Source organism: Chiloscyllium punctatum, chromosome 20 (genome assembly GCF_047496795.1).
Source record: "Chiloscyllium punctatum isolate Juve2018m chromosome 20, sChiPun1.3, whole genome shotgun sequence".
NCBI lineage: Eukaryota > Metazoa > Chordata > Chondrichthyes > Orectolobiformes > Hemiscylliidae > Chiloscyllium > Chiloscyllium punctatum.
Genome location: NC_092758.1, coordinates 3,682,614 through 3,703,630, shown reverse-complemented (window position 1 = coordinate 3,703,630; position 21,017 = coordinate 3,682,614). Strand labels below are relative to the sequence as shown.

Genomic DNA, 21,017 nt, shown 5'->3' with positions numbered 1-21,017 from the left:
ACGGCACAGAGACAGGCTATTCTATTGAGACCAACAGGTTCGTCACAAAATATTTTTTTCTTGCAGCCCCTCAGTATATCTCTCTACTTCCTCATGTATTTCTATTGCTTCCCCCGAATGCATTATAAACTATTTGCCTTGACCACTCTGCATAAGAGTGAGTTCCACATCCAAACCACTGTCTGAGGTAAGAGGTCTATTCTGTTTCCTATTGGATTCATTAGCAGGTATCTCATGTTTACAACCTCATTCACAAATGGAAATATCTTCTCTCTGTCTAATATATCAATCTCTGACAAAATCTTGAAGAGCTCCCTCAAGACTCCTTCAGTTAGCTCCTTTCTGGAAAATTCAGCCTCAGCCTGTTCTATTTTTTTCTCATGACAGAGTCACAGAATAGTTATGGAATGGAATGAGGCCATTTGGCCCTTCATATCAATGCTGCCGAATTCAAGAGTAATTTGAATTAGACCATAAGGTACAGAAGCAGAGTTAGGCCATTTGGCTCATTGAGTCTGTCCTGCCATATGATCATGGCTGATATGTTCCCCATCTCATTCTCCTGCCTTCTCCCTGTAATCCTTGATCCCCTTACCAATCAAAGACCAATGTATCTCTGCCTTAAATACACTCAATGGCTTGGCCTCCCAGGCCACGGCAATGATTTCCACAGATCCCCCACCCTCTGCATGAAGAAATTCCCCCTCATATTGAAGAATTGTGTTCAGTGAAAGGATATCATTAAACTGCAGTGGATTCAGAAAAGGTGTACCAGGATGTGGTTTGAGTTATAAAAAAAGTGCGCAGCAGGTTGTGACCTTTTGAGGTTTACAAAATCATGAGGGAAATGGATAAGGTGAGTTGCATGAGCCTTTTCCCTAGGGTAGTGAGTTCAAAGCTCGGCAGCATATTTTAAAAATGAGAGGTGAAAGATTTAAAGAGGGGAAACTTTGCTTTTTCATGCAGAGAGTAGTTTGTGTGTGGAATGAACTGCCAGAGGAACTGGTGAATGCAGGTACAGTTACAATATTTAAAAGACATTTGGATAAGTTCATGAATGGGAAAGGTTTGGTGGGATATGGGCTGAACATAGGCAAGTGGGACTAGTTTAGTTTGAGAATATGGTCAGCATGGACTGGTTGGACCAAAGGGTCTGTTTCCATGCTGTAGGACCCTATGATTCCATGAGTCTATGAATCTCCGTTGTAAAGCAATTTCCCTTTACTGTGAGCCCGTGTCTTTAGAAATTAGCCTCTCCTACTAATGGAAACATCCTCTCCATGTCCACTGTCTCCAGGCCTCTTAGTATTCTGTAAGTTTCAATCAGATCCCTCCTCATTCTTCTAAACTCTGTCAACTGCAGACTCAGAATCCTCAACTGCTCCTCAATATGACAAGCCCTTCATCCCCAGGATCATTCTTGTAAACCTTGTCTAGATCCCCTCCAATGCTGCCACATCCTTCTTAGATACGGCGCCCAAAACTGCTCACAATATTCCAAATGTGGTCTGAGCAAAGCTTTATACAGCCTCAGCAGTGTTCTAGCCCTCTTGAAAGGCATGTTAAAATGCCATTGGCAATCCTAACTGCCAACTGAACGTGCACGTGAACCTTCAGGGAGTCTGGAACAAGAAAGCCCATGTCCCTTTTTGCTCCAGGTTTTTTTACTCGCTCATCGTCCTGCATTTTTTTTCTCTCGCATTCCCTTTTAAAAGCCTCAGTTGACCCTGACACACTCCCACACAGCGCATTCTAGATCCTAACTGCCTGCTAGATAAAAAGTGTTTTACTCACTTCACCTTTGATTCTTTTGTCATTCACCTTAATTCGATATCCTCTGCTTCTCAACTCTTCCATCAATGGGAGTCATTACTCTCTCTCCAAATTCTACCCAGATCTGGCAGGATTTTCAGCTCATTGTTTGATCAAACTTCCTCTTGAAGGAGAACTGTCCTATCTTCTCCAGTCAACCCATACAATTTAAGGAGACACATAATAACTGAGATAACTTAAACCATAAGGTGAATAGGGACAAAGCAGGAATATGACATTGAGATAGGCAAGGTAAAAACAATAACTGCAGATGCTGAAAACCAAATTCTGGATTAGTGGTGCTGGAAGAGCACAGCAGTTCAGGCAGCATCCAATGAGCAGCGAAATCGACGTTTCGGGCAAAAGCCCTTCATCAGGAATAAAGGCAGTGAGCCTGAAGCGTGGAGAGATAAGCTAGAGGAGGATGGGGGTGGGGAGAAAGTAGCATAGAGTACAATGGGTGAGTGGGGGAGGAGATGAAGGTGATAGGTCAAGGAGGTTTCACAACATGGTTGAAGAGCTTCAGAGCAGAGGAAATGACTTGGGAGTTGCAGTGGGAGAGGGACTCCCTGAGATTCTTGTAGAGAGAGGAGGAAAACTTCTTCAAGGCAGGCAGTCAGCCCTTCACAGGGTCGAATGGTCGAGACCAATGAACAGCACAGCACAGGAACAGGCCCTTCGGTCCACCAAGACTGCACCAAAACATGATGCCTTTCTAAAAAGCTTCTGTCTCTGCACTGTCCATATCCCTCTATTCCCTGCCTATTCATTTTACTCCTGTTCTTAGTTTCTTTGCAGCCTCTCACCCTCAGAACCAGTTTCAGAAATCTTTTCTAAAGTCTCTCCATGTTCCCAGGGTGCCCAGAACCGAACATTCCTGCAGTTCAGGTGAAGCCAGCATTTTATATAGTTTCCTCATAAACTATTTGTTTTGTACTCGATGCCTCCTCTTATAAAACTGATGGAGCAATTCTAAATCATAAACAAAAACAAAAACTAAAGAAATTAGAAAAGAAAACAGAAATTACTGGAAAAACTCAGCAGGTCTGGCAGCATCTGTGGAGAGAAATCAGAGCTAACGTTTTGGGTCCGGTGGCCTAGTTCTGATAAAAGGTCACTGGACCTGAAATGTTAATTCTACACTATATTAATCTTCCGATTATGTGTACACACAACTCAGATTTATTTGTTTCTGTACCCTCAACAGGGTGCCTCAGCAACATAAACTCTGAACCACTTAAATGTTCTTTACTAGAACTGTATGCTTCCTCTATGACACAATATTAAGAATTTGTTCAGTGCCAGACACTCCCTGCTATCAATAAAAATATGTGACTAACTCGCTATGTACGCCTGAACTGGAGACAGTGTGGGTGTCCCCATTTACGTAAGGTGGAGCAGGGACATGATTTTACCGATCTTCCACACTTTTCAGCTCGTCTCAGGACTGAGCTCAGCCCCCTTGGTCATTTGTCCTGCCTTCTTGTTCCGGGGGCCACGTGAATTCAACACTGGCATTTAGCTACTGCCCCTGGCCAAATCTGGCGGAAGTGACACAAGTCAAAACCAGTTTAGTGCAGCAAGTACTAAGTTAATATAAAACCAAGCTCTCTCATGTGTGCAGCACGAGCAGAGTCCACAGCACTTTAAAAATGTACAGGCAATGTCTCCTTGCTAAATTCATCTACTTTATGCATGATAAATGTTCTTTATCAACAGCCTAGACAGTTTTAATTTGCATGCAGCTTTCTCAAGTTGTCAGCCTGCAAAAGTTTTGTCACATTATTCTCAGTTTACTAATAGTGTCTGAGTTATTGGGAGTTAAAGGATGACCTGTTTTCTCCAAACTAATTCTTCACAGATTAAAAACAAAATACAAACAAAAAATATCAGCCTGAAAAAGGCAAGGTCTAATTTAGTTGCGGTTGCTCAGGTAACCGCAGGAATGGAACAAATTAAAATAGGTTCCACAGTGACTGCAGAGAAGGGCAGGATTATTGTAACGTGTGTACACATACAAGAGGCACCCTCCTCCATCCCAAACAGCAAAAAAAATACATTCAGTAAACAGAAAAACATTTTGTTTGAAAGTCTCGATTTTAAAATTCACATCCTTGCCTTTGAACTCCTTCACAATCCCATCCTGCCCAATGTCTGTAAACTTGCCCCATTACCCTCTGAGATATCAGAGCTCCTTCAAATTGAGCCCCTTGTGTAAACTCAATTCTAATCACTCCGGCTTTAGTTGTCAGGTCTTTGCCTACCTTGGCCCAAAATATTTGAGCTCCCCTGCTTTTCCTCTTGTGCTCATGACCTCTCCTTCCTTTTTTTCAGACAAGGGTGAAAAAACCTTCTATTCCCTTGACCAGGCTTTTGGACCTCCCCTTCCTGGACCTCTCCATCTCCATTAATGATGACCGACTTGACACTGACATTTTTTACAAACCCACCGACTCCCACAGCTACCTGGATTACACCTCTTCCCACCCTACCTCTTGCAAAAATGCCATCCCGTATCCCAATTCGTCCGCCTCCGCCGGATCTGCTCCCAGGAGGACCAGATCTACCACAGAACACACCAGATGGCCTTCTTTTTTAGAGACTGCAATTTCCCTTCCCACGTGGTTAAAGATGCCCTCCAAAGCATCTCGTCCACATCCCGCACCTCCGCCCTCAGACCCCACCCCTCCAACCGTAACAAGGACGGAACACCCCTGGTGCTCACCTTCCACCCTACCAACCTTCGCATAAGCCAAATCATCCGCCGACATTTCAGCCACCTCCAAAAAGACCCCACCACCAGGGATATATTTCCCTCCCCACCCCTTTCCGCCTTCCGCAAAGACCGTTCCCTCCGTGACAACCTGGTCAGGTCCACGCCCCCCTACAACCCACCATCCCATCCTGGCACTTTCCCCTGCCACCGCAGGAACTGTAAAACCTGCGCCCACACCTCCTCCCTCACCTCTATCTAAGGCCCTAAAGGTGCCTTCCACATCCATCAAAGTTTTACTTGCACATCCACTAATATCATTTATTGTATCCGTTGCTCTCAATGTGGTCTCCTCTACATTGGGGACACTGGGCGCCTCCTAGCAGAGCGCTTTAGGGAACATCTCCGGGACACCTGCACCAATCAACCACACCGCCCCGTGACCCAACATTTCAACTCCCCCTCCCACTCTGCCGAGGATGTGGAGGTCCTGGGCCTCCTTCATCGTCGCTCCCTCACCACCAGACGCCTGCAGGAAGAACGCCTCATCTTCCACCTCGGAACACTTCAACCCCAGGGCATCAATGTGGACTTCAACAGTTTCCTCATTTCCCCTTCCCCCACCTCACCCTAGTTCCAAACTTCTAGTTCAGCACTGTCTCCATGACTTGTTCAGACTTGTCCTACCTGCCTATCTCCTTTTCCACCTATCCACTCCACCCTCTCCTCCCTGGCCTATTACCTTCATCCCCTCCCCCACTCACCCACTGCACTCTATGCTACTTTCTCCCCACCCTCACCCTCCTCTAGCTTATCTCTCCACGCTTCAGGCTCACTGCCTTTATTCCTGATGAAGGGCTTTTGCCCGAAACATCGATTTTGAGGCTCCTTGGATGCTGCCTGAACTGCTGTGCTCTTCGAGCACCACTAATCCAGATTCTCACTGGACTGTTCATTCAGAGACCCAGGTATTATTCTGGGGACCTGGGTTCAGTTCCTGCCAGGGCATATGGTGAGATTTGAATTCAGCAGAAAATCTGGAATTAAGAGTCCTGTGATAGCCATGAGTCTATTAGTAGGTGAAAGTGAGGACTGGAGATCAGAGTAGAGTGTCAGGTGCTGGAAAAGCACAGCAGGTCAGGCAGCATCTGAGAAGCAGGAAAATTGATGTTTTGGGCAGGAGACCACTCTAATTATGAATGTGATTGTTGGAAAAACTGATCTGGTTCATTCATGTCCTTCAGGAAGGAATCTGCCACCCTTACCCGGTCTGGTCTACATGCGACTCCAGACCCACAGCGATTACTTCACCTGACAGAGCAGCAGTGCTCCGAAAGCTTGTGATTTCAAATAAACCTGTTGGACTATAATCTTGTGTCATCTAATTTTGAAAGGGAAGAGAATGTGTCAAACTCAAGAGAGAAAAAAAAAGCAGAGCAGGTCAAGATGTTCAAAAGTGCTCCATTGTTAATGAATTTTTTCTGAAGTTCATGTTGCGATTTGCACACAACCTTGATGTTTTCCTACACAACAATATCTCCCACGCAGCACATAAAGCAATGACTACGCCATCTGTTTATTGTTGCACGAGGGGAAATATCTTGGGAGGGGCTCAGAGGGAACTTGTTAATTTTACAAAAAGAGTCAGGAGACCTATTGTGTTCACCTGACCAGAAAGTTGGGACTTTGCTTTTACACTTCACCTGAGACAGAATGGTGCACTTAAGGTGCTGTAGATTTGGTGGAAATGGCAAACATTTCATTCCAACAAGCACCAAGACATGGCTTGGCTGGTGGTGAGAAGGGCTCTGCCTGTGAGATCCGTTATACACGCCCGGACTCTCAGCCGCACCGCACGCTGCCCTCGAAGCGGCTGGGGGGGGGTGGTGGGAACGAGACTGTCACACACCTCCTTCTGGAATGTACCTACGCAGAAGAAGTCTGGAGAGGAATGCAGTGGTGCTTGTCGAGGTTCGTCCTGAGCAGCGCCGTGACGCGGGACTCCGCCCTCTATGGCCTGTTCCCCGGGATGCACACCGAGACGAACATCAACTGTGCCTGGAGGATCATCAATTCGATGAAGGACGCTCTCTGGGCGGTCCGAAACCTGTTGATCTTCCAGCTGAAGGAGTTGACCCCGACTGAGTGTTGCAGACTGGCACATTCCAGGGTGCAGGACTACGTGTTGAGGGATACGCTGAAGCTTGGGGCAACTGCCGCCAAGGCACGGTGGGGAAAGACCACCGAGTAACATCTGCCTGCCTAAAGAAGAACAGGGGGCCCATGCAGTCATTTGGGCTCTGCTGACGCCTCAGCTAAATATGTAATCGTACAGACCTGTATATAGGAATGATTACTCTGTTTGGGTATGCAAAGAAATGGAATGTTTACATATGTATGGCATGTCCAACTGTACAGACTATCAAAGTATTTTAGATTAGATTACTTACAGTGTGGAAACAGGCCCTTCAGCCCAACAAGTCCACACTGCCCCGCCGAAGCACAACCCACCCATACCCCTACATCTACCCCTTACCTAACACTACGGGCAATTTAGCATGGCCAATTCACCTGACCTGCACATCTTTGGGCTGTGGGAGGAAACCGGAGCACCTGGAGGAAACCCACGCAGACACGGGGAGAACGTGCAAACTCCACACGGTTAGTCGCCTGAGGCGGGAATTGAACCCGGGTCTCTGGCGCTGTGAGGCAGCAGTGCTAACCACTGTGCCACCATGCCACCGTGCCGCCCACTTTATGAATAAAGTATATTTTTGAAATAAAAAAAATTCATTCTGAGACGAATCTGTCACCAGTAGAGCTGAGCAGACACATCAATGACTGATTTCCTGTTGAGGTAATTGTCAATAGCTTTCTCAATTCCACAGTACACAAACTCCACCCAGTGCAAAGAGGGGCCAGGCAGATTAAGGTCATAAACAGGCTGATGTCACCACTGCTACTTACAGTGGCATGGTTGTATGTTATCTCTAACAGTGTTAGCCTGCAGTTAAATATTGATGTGCCAGTTAACTCAATTTCAAAATGTGGAAGTGACTGATTGACTCTTTGCATTTATATTGAATACCTGCCATTCAATACAATGGAAGCAGTGATAGAAGTGGTTACTATTACGAACCATCGGGTCCATGGAACTAACAAGACCACCTTCAACACTTGCTACACCTCCCCCCTCATTACTGATGCACAGCAGCAGGTAGTGAAAAAGGCAAGTGGTACGTTGGTCTTCATAGCAAGAGGATTCGAGTTCAGGAGCAAGGACTTCTTGCTGCAGTTATACCTTGGTGAGACCACACCTGGAATATTGTGAGGTCTGGGTGTCCCTATGGCACATGGACTGCAACAGGTCAAAACGGCAACTCAGCACCACCTTCTCCAGGGGCAATAAATACTGGTCCAGCCACAGACTCCCACATCCAATGAATGAATAATATCATAGAGTCACAGAGTCATAGAGCTGTACAGCATGGAAACAGACCCTTCGGTCCAACTTGTCCATGCTGACCAGATATGCTAACCTAATCTCGTCCCGTTTGCAAGCACTTAGCCTACCTCTTTCTAAACCCTTCTATTCATAAAACCATCCAGATGTCTTTTAAATGCTGTAATTGTACCAGCCTCGACCACTTCCTCTGGCAGCTCATTCCGATACACGTACCACCTTCTGTTTGAAAAGGTTGCCCCTTAGGTCTCTTTTATATCTTTCTCCTCTCACCCTAAACCTATGCCCTCCAGTTCTGGACTCCCTCACTCCAGGGAAAAGGCCTTGCCTATTTACCCTATTTATGCCGCTCATGATTTTATAAACCTCTATAAGGTCACGCCTCAGCCTCTGACATTCCGGGGGAAAACAGCCCCAGCCGATTCAGCCTCTCTCTGTAGGTCAAATTCTCCAACCTTGGCAGCATCCTTGTAAATCTTTTCTGAACCCTTTCAAGTTTCACAACCTCCCAAGAAAGTGTCGCGCTCCCTCAGAAGGAGCCTACAGTGTCTCTGTGAACCCAAGACAACCAACTCAGACTCCCTGCTGTGTGAGGCGAGAGCCTGCAGCTTACTGGCTCAGAACCAACAAATCACAGCAACAATGAGGGAAAACATTTCCTGATGCATTGCAGCATCAAGTTTCGCACTAGCTAAATTCACAGGTCTGTAAAGCTGCAGGAGAATCACGAGGAACGCATTGTTAAAATGAGGTTGTATGAGAAATACAAATTTACAAGTGCATCCTCAAATGACAGAAACTAAAATCTGACTCAAGTTCCAGCGTGACTCTCTGTGCTGCAGTAGTTAATTATTTATTTCCATTTTCCACTGAATCCCACTGAGCCCATTGTCCCTGGGACACGCACTGCTTGTGGTTGTGTATTTAGCTCTGCGGGGACAAAGCTCACTGAAAAGCGAAATGTCACAAGTAATTAAAGAAAAGTACACCAACTGGTATTTTTGTAGACTGGCATTGCAGCTGTAATAAATGGATTTCCGTTGGCACAGTACCAGAAATAGATTACCAAACTCTTTTTATTTAGAACAAAACAGAAGTACAGTAAGATTCTCAGCTGTGAACCTGGCCGAACATTACATTTAGGAGAAAGTGAGGACTGCAGATGCTGGAGATCAGAGCTGAAAATGTGTTGCTGGAATAGCACAGCAGGTCAGGTAGCATCCAAGGAGCAGGAGAATCGACGTTTCGGGCAGCAGGCTAAGATAAAAGGTTGGGAGGAGGGACTGGGGGAGGGGTGTTGGAAATGCGATAGGTGGAAGGAGGTTACGGTGAGGGTGATAGGCCGGAGTGGGGGTGGGGGCGGAGAGGACAGGAACATAGAACATAGAACATAGAAGAATACAGTGCAGTACAGGCCCTTTGGCCTTCGATGTTGCGCCGATCCAAGCCCACCTAACCTACACTAACCCACTATCCTTCATATGTCTATCCAATGCCCGTTTAAATGCCCATAAAGAGGGAGAGTCCACTACTGCTACCTACAGGGCATTCCATGAACTCACGACTCACTGAGTAAAGAATCTACCCCTAACATCTGTCCTATACCTACCACCCCTTAATTTAAAGCTATGCCCCCTCATAATAGCTGACTCCATACGTGGAAAATGGTTCTCACTGCCAACCCTATCTAAACCCCTAATCATCTTGTACACCTCTATCAAGTCACCCCAAACCTTCTTTTCTCCAATGAAAACAGCCCCAAGTGCCTCAGCCTTTCCTCATACGATCATCCTACCATACCAGGCAACATCCTGGTAAACCTCCTCTGCACCCGTTCCAGTGCCTCCACATCCTTCCTATAGTATGGCGACCAAAACTGCACACAATATTCCAGATGCGGCCGCACCAGAGTCTTATACAACTGCAACATGACCTCAGGACTCCGGAACTCAATTCCTCTACCAATAAAAGCCAGTACGCCATATGCCTTCTTCACCGCACTATTTACCTGGGTGGCAACTTTCAGAGACCTGTGTACATGGACACCAAGATCCCTCTGCTCATCCACACTACCAAGTATCTGACCATTAGCCCAGTACTCCATCTTTTTGTTACTCATACCAAAGTGAATCACCTCACACTTACCCACATTGAACTCCATTTGCCACCTTTCTGCCCAGCTCTGCAGCTTCTCTATATCCCGCTGTAACCTGACACATCCTTCGTCACTGTCAACAACTCCACCGACTTTCATATCATCCGCAAACTTGCTCACCCAACCTTCTAGCCCCTCCTCCAGGTCATTTATAAAAATGACAAACAGCAATGATCCCAAAACAGATCTTTGCGGAACACCGCTAGTAACTGCACTCCAAGATGAACCTATACCATCAACTACTACCCTCTGTCTTCTTCCAGCCAGCCAATTCCTAATCCAAACCTCCAATTCACCTTAATGCCATACCTCCATATTTTTTGCAGTAGCCTACCATGGGGAACCTTATCAAATGCCTTACTAAAATCTATATACACCACATCTACTGCTTTACCCTCGTCCACCTCCTTAGTCACCTTCTCAAAGAATTCAATAAGGTTTGTGAGGCACGATCTGCCCTTCACAAAACCATGCTGACTATCCTTGATCACATTATTCCTATCCAGATGTTCATAAATCCTATCCCTTACAATTCTCTCTAAGAGTTTGCCCACAACAGAAGTGAGGCTCACCGGCCTATAGTTACTAGGGTTATCTCTACTCCCCTTCTTGAACAAGGGAACCACATTTGCTATCCTCCAGTCTTCTGGCACTATTCCTGTAGACAACGAGGACATAAAAATCAAGGCCAATGGTTCTGCAATCTCCTCCCTTGCTTCCCAGATAATCCGAGGATAAATGCCATCAGGCCCAGGGGACTTATCTATTTCATCCTTTCCAGAATTTCCAACACCTCTTCCCTACATACCTTAAAGCCGTCCATTCTAATTAATTGTGACTCAGTATTCACATCGGCAACAATGTCCTGTTCCTGAGTGAATACTGACGAAAAGTATTCATTCAGTGTCTCCCCAATCTCTTCAGCCTCCACACGCAACTTCCCACGACTATCCTTGACTGGACCTATTCCTACCCTAGTCATTCTTTTATTCCTGATATACCTATAGAAAGCCTTAAGGTTTTCCCTAATCCGACCAACTAAGGACTTTTCATGTCCCCTCCTTGCTGCTCTTAGCTCTCTCTTCAGATCCTTGCTGGCTACCTAATAACTCTCAATCACCCCAATTGAACCTTCACGCCTCATCTTTACAAAGGCCGCCCTCTTCCATTTAACAAGGGATTCCAATTCCTTATTAAACCACGGCTCCCTCACACGACCCTTTCCTCCCTACCTGACAGGTACATACTTATCAAGGACACTCATTAGTTGCTCCTTGAACAAGCTCCACATATCAATTGCGCCCTTGCCTTGAAGCCTACTTTTCCAAGGCATGCATCCTAAGTCGTGCCTCACCGCTTCATAATTCCCCTGCCCCCAGCTATAACTCTTGCCCTGCAGTGCACACTTATCCCTCTCCATCACTAGAGTAAAAGTCGCCGAATTGTGGTCACTGTCCCCAAAGTGCTCACCTACCTCCAATTCTAACACCTGGCCTGGTTCGTTACCCAGAACCAAATCCAGTATGGCCTCACCTCTTGTTGGCCTGTCTACATATTGTGTCAGGAAACCCTCCTGCACACATTGGACAAACACCGGCCCATCTAACGAACTTGAGCTATAGCTTTCCCAATCAATATCAGGAAAGTTAAAGTCCCCCATAACAACCACCCTATTACTTTCACTCTTCTCCTGAATCATCCTCGCAATCCTTTCTTCTACGTCTCTAGGACTATTAGGATGCCTGTAGAAAACTCCTAACAGGGTGACCTCACCTTTCCTATTTCTAACCTCAGCCCAAACTACCTCAGATGGCGAGTCTTCATCCATCGTCCTTTCCACTGCTGTAATACTATCTTTGACAAGCAATGCCACACCTCCCCCTCCTTTAAACCCACCTCTGACCCTACTAAAACATTTAAACCCTGGAACCTGCAACTGCCAATCCTGTCCCTGTTCTACCCATGCCTCCGTAATAGCCCCAGCATCGAAATCCCAGGTACCAACCCACGCTGCAAGTTCACCTACCTTATTTCGTATACTTCTTGCATTGAAGTATACACACTTCAAGCCACTTTCCTGTTTACAGGCACCCTCCTTTGAGATTGATGCCATGTTCCTAACCTCCCTACACTCCAGGTCCTGCACCCTAAAGCTACAGTCTAGGTTCCCATGCCCCTGCAGAGTTAGTTTAAAACCCCCCCAAGAGCACCAGCAAACCTCCCCCCAAGGATACTGATGCCCCTCAGGTTCAGGTGTAGACCATCCTGTTTATAGAGGTCCCACCTTCCCCAGAAAGAACCCCAGTTATCCAGAAACTGGAATCCCTCCCTCCTGCACCATCCCTGTAGCTCTCTCCCTAATCCTCGACTCTCTATCACATGGCACGGGTAACAAACCAGAGACAACAACTCTGTTTGTTCTAACTCTGAGCTTCCAACCTAGCTCCCTGAAAGCCTGTCTAACATCCTCAGCCCTCCTCCTACCTATGTCGTTGGTGCCAATGTGGACCACGACTTCGGGGTGCTCCCCCTCAAGGACCCGGAAAACACGATCAGAGACGTTACATACCCTTGCACCTGGGAGGCAACATACCAAACGTGAGTCTCTCTCACCCCCACAAAACCGCCTATCTGTGCCCCGAACTATCGAGTCCCCAATAACTATTGCTCTGCTCTTCTCCACCCTTCCCTTCTGAGCAACGGGGACAGGCTCCATGCCAGAGTCCTGAACCCCATTGCTTATCCCTGGTAAGTCGTCCCCCCCACAAGTATCCAAAACGGTATACTTGTTCTTGAGGGGAACGGCCGCAGGGGGTCCCTGCACTGGCTGCTTCCTCCCAGTCCCCCTCACTGTCACCCATCTAACTGCCATCTTTGGAGTTATTACTTCCCTAAAGCTCCGATCTATGACCCCCTCTGCCTCCCGAATGATCCTAAGTTCATCCAACTCCAGCTCCAGTTCCCTAACACGGTCTTGGAGGAGCTTGAAGAAGATTGCAGGTTAGGAAGGTGGTGCTGAGTTCGAGGGTTGGGACTGAGACAAGGTGGGGGGGAGGGGAAATGAGGAAACTGGAGAAATCTGAGTTCATCCCTTGTGGTGGGAAGGTTCCTAGGCAGAAGATGAGGCGCTCTTCCTCCAGCCGTCGTGTTGCTATGGTCTGGCGATGGAGGAGTCCAAGGACCTGCATGTCCTTGGTGGAGTGGGAGGGGGAGTTGAAGTGTTGAGCCACGGGGTGGTTGGGTTGGTTGGTCCGGGTGTCCCAGAGGTGTTCTCTGAAACATTCCGCAAGTAGGCAGCCTGTCTCCCCAATATAGAAGAGGCCACATCGGGTGCAGTAAATGATGTGTGTGGAGGTGCAGGTGAATTTGTGGCGGATATGGAAAGATCCCGAGGGACCTTGGAGGGAAGTAAGCGGGGAGGTGTGGGCACAAGTTTTGCATTTCTCGCAGTTGCAGGGGAAGGTGCCGGAAGTGGAGGTTGGGTTGGTGGGGGGTGTGGACCTGATGAGGGAGTCACTGAGGGAGTGGTCTTTTCGGAACACTTATAGGGGAGGGGAGGGAAATATATCCCTGGTGGTGGGGTCCGTTTGGAGATGGCGGAAATGACGACGGATGATATGATGTATATGGAGGTTAGTGGAGTGGTAGGTGAGGACCAGTGGGGTTCTGTCCTGGTGGCGATTGGAGGGGTGGGGCTCAAGGGCGGAGGAGCGGGAAGTGGAGGAGATGTGATGGAGAACATCGTCGACCACGTCTGGGGGGAAATTGCGGTCTTTGAAGAAAGAGGCCATCTGGGTTGTTTGGTATTGGAATTGGTCCTCCTGGGAGCAGATGCGGCAGAGGCGAAGGAATTGGGAATATGGGATGGCGTTTTTACAGGGGGCAGGGTGGGAAGAGGTGTAATCTAGGTAGCTGTAGGAGTCAGTCGGTTTATAGTAAATGTCCGTGTTGATTCAGTTGCCCAAGATAGAAGTGGAGAGGTCTAGGAAGGGGAGGGAGGGGTCTGAGATGGTCCAGGTAAATTTGAGGTCGGGGCGGAAGGTGTTAGCAAAGTGGATGAACTGTTCAACCTCCTCATGGGAGCATGAGGTAGCGCTGATACAGTCATTGATGTAGCGGAGGAAAAGGTGGGGGGTGGTGCCAGTGTAGCTGCAGAAGATGGACTGTTCCACATATCTGACGAAGAGGCAGGCATAGCTGGGGCCCATGCGGGTGCCCATGGCTACTCCTTTGGTTTGGAGGAAGTGGGAGGATTGGAAAGAGAAGTTGTTCAGGGTGAGGACCAGTTCAGTCAGTCGAAGGAGGGTGTAGGTAGAAGGGTACTGGTTGGTACGGTGGGAAAGGAAGAAGCGGAGGGCTTTGAGTCCTTCGTGATGGGGGATGGAGGTGTACAGGGACTGGATGTCCATGGTGAAGATAAGGCATTGGGGACCGGGGAAGTGAAAATCATGGAGGAGGTGGAGGGCGTGGGTGGTGTCCCGAACGTAGGTGGGGAGTTCCTGGACTAAGGGGTACAGGACAGTGTCGAGGTATGCAGAGATGAGTTCGGTGGGGCAGGAGCAGGCTGAGACAATGGGTCAGCCGGGGCAGTCAGGTTTGTAGATTTTGGGCAGGAGGTAGAAACGGGCGGTGCGGGGTTGTGGGACTAAAATCATTGCATTAAGAAGTCCAAGTAAATGTATAGACTTAAAGCAGTGAGATTAAGCACTGGGGCTAGTTTGGCACTAGTCCAAGTTCTGAACCCGAGGTTTCAATTCAAATCCCACTGCCACAGATTGATGATAAAATGTCAACACTGAAGCAGCAGTTTCTGTGCTGAGGGAGTGCTGCTACATTGGATGGGGTTATCTTTTTAAACTGAGGAAACCCCAGACCGTCCCTGACGGCCATGAAAGACCCCAATGCCTTATTTCAAAGTTGTGTCAGAGAGTCTGAGTTTTTACCACAGTAAGGGACCCTTTGGCCCATTGTGTCAGCACTGACCTATTCTAACCCCATTTTCCAGCAGTGGGCTGGAACCTTACATTTCAAATCCTCATTTGAATTGCTCTTAAATATTGTGAGGGTTCCTGTCTCTCCCACCCTCACACACACTGAATTCCAGATTCCCACCACCCTCTGGATGTAAAATGTTTCCCACAAATTCCCCTGAGTCTCCTGCTCCTTGGATCCCCTGGTTATTGACTCGTCTAACAACGGGGACAGTTTCTCCCCATTTATCCTGTCCATGCCCCTCATGGCTTTGTTCATCTCAATCTTCTGTTCCAAGGAAAACAACACCAACATATCCAAATTTGTCCTCATCGCTCAGACCCTCCAGTCCAGGTAGTATCCTCGTAAATCTCCTCTGCAGCCTCTTGAGTGCATTCAAATCATTCTAGTAGCTTGGTTACCAAGAACTGAATACAGTGCTCTAGCTGTGGCCTCACTAACATTCAATTCAGCCTCAGTGGAACCCCTTTGTTCTTGTATTTAGTGTCTTGACTAAGTGTGTAATATACCTCTTTGCCACCTTTATTTGCCTGCCATGCTGCCTTTAAGAATCTATGGGCATGCACAGCAAGGTCCATGGGGAGTTGGGGAATTATCCTTGATGTTCCAAAAAATATTTATGCCTCTGTCAGTGTTACTTGAAGACAGATCGTCTGGGCATGATCGAATGGAGCTTGTGGCAGTATCTCTGTCACACTTCCTGTGTTATTATGCCTGCACTTCTCAAATACTTCATCACCTGTCAACCACTTTGGGATGTCCCAAGGTCAATAGAGGCATAACATAAATAAAAATCTTTTTTCCCCTCTCCAAAGTCTGGCACACTTGTTATGTCTAGCCACCGTGAACCCCTATCTCTTTTCAAGATTAATTATACATACACATCATTTCATCCACACCTTCCTTTCCAGTCTGGGGTCTTGCTAAGTTTTTATTCCAATGGGGCACACACACAGATTCGCGCACACAAATACACAAACTCACACACACACAAATACACACACTCACACACACACAAATACACAGACTCACACACACAAATACACCCAAACGCACACACACAAATACACAGACTCACACACACAAATACACCCAAACGCACACACACAAATACACAAACTCACACACACACAAATACACAAACTCACACACACACACAAATACACACACTCACACACACACAAATACACACACTCACACACACAAATACACAGACTCACACACACACAAATACACAGACTCACACACACACAAATACACAGACTCACACACACAAATACACCCAAACCCACACACACAAATCCACAGACTCACACACACAAATACACCCAAACATGCACACTCAAATACACACAGACTCACACACACAAATACACACAGACTCACACACACAAATAGACATACATAAACACAATGTAGGAGCAAATTACTGCAGATGCTGAAATCTGTACTGAAAACATAAATGCTGGAGATTACAGCGGTTCAGGCAGTATCCATGGAGAGAGAGCAATGTTTCAAATCTAGACGATTTTTCATCAGCACTCAGATACACACACGCAAATACATAGACACACACACACAAACACACTCACACAGGCATACGTGCACACAAACACACAGGCACAAACACAAATACACACAGACACTCACTCAAACATGGAGAGACACACACATGCATACATGGAAGTGAAATCGTCCTGGTTTAGATGCTACTCTTGTGTCATTAAGTGCAGGTCTCTCATGTTAGTGAACATTAACAAGTTTTATTGGAAGTGAGTATTTAAAAAAGGACAGTGGGACAACATTTTCTAGAATGTTACAAACTCAGGTTTCCAAGTCCATATGATCTAAGTTAAAAATCACACAACACCAGGTTATAGTCCAACAGGTTTAATTGGAAGCACACTAGCTTTCGGAGCGATGCTCCTTCATCAGGCCTGATGAAGGAGTGTCGCTCCGAAAGCTAGTGTGCTTTCATTTAAACCTGTTGGACTATAACCTGGTATTGTGTGATTTTTAACTTTGTACACCCCAGTACAACACCAGCATCTCCAAATCATATGATCTAACACTGTCACATCACTGTTTCATGACAAGGTAGTTACACACATGCTCAGTTGTTCCTATGGAATAAGGAAATAGTTGACCCTTTACTCCATACCTTCTGTACAGGTTTTATACCTGGGCAAATATAAACAAAATACTGCAGATGCTTGAAATCTGAAATTAATGTTGAGAGTATTAGAGAAACTCAGCAGGTGTGGTCGCATTTGTGGAGAGAGAAACAGAGTTAATGTTTCGTGTACCTTCAGATCTGAAGTGCTGGACTCAAAATGTTAAATCTGTTTCTCTCTCCAGAGACACTGTCAGACCTCCTGAGTTTCTCCAGCATTCTCTCTGTTTCGGATTTCCAGCATCCACAGGATTTATTCGAGGAAAACAAAAAGAACTGTGGATGCTCTAAGTCAGAAGCAAAAACAGAAATTCACCGGACCCAAAACATTAACTCTGATTTTCTCTCCACAGATGTTGCCAGACCCGCTGAGCTTTTCCAGCAAATTCTATTTTTGTTGTATTTATTGAAGGTCTGTTCTGGCTGTATTTTTATATAGTAGGAAGATTAAAGTAATTAAATAAACTTCCATTGCAAACACATTTGTATGTCATATTTACAATATTTTGTTTCAGCAACTCTCTTGCTCTGAGCCCAACCTCAACTAATTTTACTGGCCTTATTGACAACGACAAGCAAGACAAGAACCCTGGCTGCTTGCTCCTTTCATTACCTCTCTCACATTCTGTTATTTGCAACTAGTCATAGCTGGGAATGGAACAGAATAGAATAATAGAAAAGATCTGGACAACAGAGAGAGAGAGAGAGAGAGACAAAGGCAGAGAGAGAGAGAGATTTAAATTCCAGAGATTCCATTTGAATCATTTGCTTTTACCCACAATCCCTTCTCTGGATGTAAAATACAGACAAAGAATGAGCCAAAAGGAGTGGTGACACTTTTGCACCTAATCAAACAGTGTCCTCTCAGATCATTACTGCATGGCCTCTTGTCATATATAACAATGCAGCCAGTCAAACCCCCACTCCCTTCCCCCCACTGGCCCTCTCCCCCACCCGAAGCATTGCAAACTGCAAAGAAAGCCAAAGCGAGCCAATAAGGTGGTCTAACAAAACAGAAAGCAGCTTATGTATTAACAGTCATGCGAGAAACTAATTAAATCAGGAGCCAAATTAACAATGAAGTTGACAGACAAGGCTGTCCAAAATTCCCTCTAATAGTTGAAAGCAAAGGCTAGTCTGAGGCTGGGTAGTTTTAATGCCAACCTCGAAATCAATTTACAGCCATTGTTGCTAATCTGCCCCGGAATTAACTTTTCACTACACTCCATTTGCAAATGTTGTAAATTCTAAAAATGTGCTGCATGGACTCTTCACTGAAATCAGCATTGCTTCATGCTTCTGCATTTTTATAAGTCATGTTTTTCAGATCGCATCAATTAGTTCAATGATCAGCCGGTGCTCACTGTGCAGCCATTCCTGCAATTCCAAAACTGACCTGGAATTAAAAAAGCAAAATAACTAAAACATTATAAAGCACTGGCTGGACCCCTCCCTCGACATTGTGTCTAATTCTGGGGCTGAGGAATTATTCTCTCCTCCAGTTCCATAGAGTGACAGAAGAGGTGCACTTTGTTCTGCTCAGGGCAAAGCAGGGATGGTGTCAAGTCACAAAGGCATCCATTATTCCAAACAAAAACAAACTGTTCTGAAGGAGAGTCACTGAACCTGAAACATTAGCTCTGCTTTCTCTCCACAGATGATGCCTGACCTGAATAGTTTCTTCAGCAATTTCTTTTTTGTTTCAGCTTTCCAGCAGCCACAGTATTTTTTAAAGTGTCCAATGTTTGGGTGTTTTTGCCAGAGTAAATAGGCAAAAACTGTTCCATTTGTAACAGATAGTTGTCAGGCCTCAGAGTATTGAATACAGTTCTGGGCACCTCGTTGCAGGAAAGATGCGAATGCATCAGAGAGACAGCAGAAATGATTTACAAGAATGGTTCTGGGAATAGGAAACTTCAGCAATAGGTTAGAGATTGAAGAAATTGAGACTGCCCCTTTAACTAGATGTCAAAAGACCCAACTGCCACTAATTCAAGAAACAGGAAAGATCTGCTGGGTACCCTCAGTAATTATTAACGCCTAAACCATAGTCATTAACAACACATCATCTAGGCAGCATCATCCCACTGCTTGTCATAGTCAAAATTCTTACAACAGAGCAATATCATGTCTACGCCAATCAACAAATGCCTAACTACTCCAATCCCATTTACCTACACTTGGTCCATAGCCTACTGTGCCCCTGGCATTTTAAGTGTCCATCCAGATGCTTCTTAAATGTCGCAGGATTACCTGCCTCCACCACCCTCTCAGGCAGTACGTCCCATATTTCTACCACCCTCTGGGAGAAAAACATTTTTCTCAGATCTCATCTGAACCATTTGCTCCTCACCATAAGCTTACACCCTGTGGTCTTAGACACAGGGAAGGGGTTCTAATGATCTCCTCTGCCTAAGCCTGTCATAATTTTGTGTACATTACTCAGAACCACCGCCTACCACCGCCTCAGGCGACTGACTGTGTGGAGTTTGCACGTTCTCCCCGTGTCTGCGTGGGTTTCCTCCGGGTGCTCCGGTTTCCTCCCACACTCCAAAAAAAAAATGTGCCGGTCAGGTGAATTGGCCATGCTAAATTGCCCGTAATGTTAGGTAGGGGTAGATGTAGATGTAGGGGTATGGGTGGGTTATGCTTCGGCGGGGCGGTGTGGACTTGTTGGGCCGAAGGGCCTGTTTCCACACTGTAAGTAATCTAATCTAATCTAATCTAATCAACCCTGTGGGAATTTGCTGTGCACTAATTGGCAGCAACATTGCCGACCAACATTACAACACCTCAAAGTGACTTCAGTGTGCTCTGCAATATGGAGATCATGCAAAGTGTAATGCAAATCTTTTCCAGAAGGAGTTAGGTATAATTCTTCAGGCTAAAGGATCAAAGGGCATGAGGTGAAAGCAGAAAGAGGGGTCTGGGTTGGATGATCAGCCATGATCATAGTGATGGTGGAAGGGCTGAATGGCTTACTCCTGCTCCTAGTTTCTGCGCTTTATACCAAAGTAGTGGCATCTCCAGTGGCCGCAGCACAAAAGGGAGACCAGACTCTGCTGAAGCCCCAGACCATGGCACAACTTCAATCCCCAAGGTCAAGAATCAGATGGTTTTATCTGAGGCAGGAGCAAGGATCCAGAAATAATCCTCACAATCTTAGGGCAGAGAGTGAACATAAAATCAGCCAAGGGTCCCTACTCTCCAGGAAGTAATGTTGCAACATTGACACAATTGTGATGGTCTCCACAGCCAAATAGCTTGCAGATTGCCTCAGGGCGGGTAATCCCTTTGATGTCCTGGTAGGCACCTGATGACTTTGTAGCCAATGCCCAGCAAGAATCAGTCAGAGGGAGTGGGGTTTGGGAGGAAATGATTGAGATGAGGAGAGCTGTTGCTGGATACTCAACCCACAGCAGTGACAGGAAACTCACTGTACCATAACAAATGGGGAAAGGTTAACTGTGTTCCCCATCACAGCAACTACTTCCTCATCTGTCTCCATGACTACTCGATACATTTATTGTAAGATATATCCTGTGGAGAATGAGACATTTGTCGTATGTTGTCTTTGAGGGTGCTGCTTGTGATTTCATCATTGCATTCTTGCAGCTGTGTAAACATCTCCCACTCCATCTTACCTCAGGACACGTGAAACACGACACTTTACTGGGAGCAGGCTCCTCTGTTGTACCCAATTAGCCCA

General features: G+C 46.3%; 1 protein-coding gene across 4 annotated transcripts in view; it reads right to left on the bottom strand.

Moving 5' to 3' along the window:
* Positions 1 to 21,017, bottom strand: part of LOC140491840 (protocadherin-1-like) — a 381,682-nt gene that overhangs the window by 315,147 nt on the left and 45,518 nt on the right. The window lies entirely within an intron of this gene.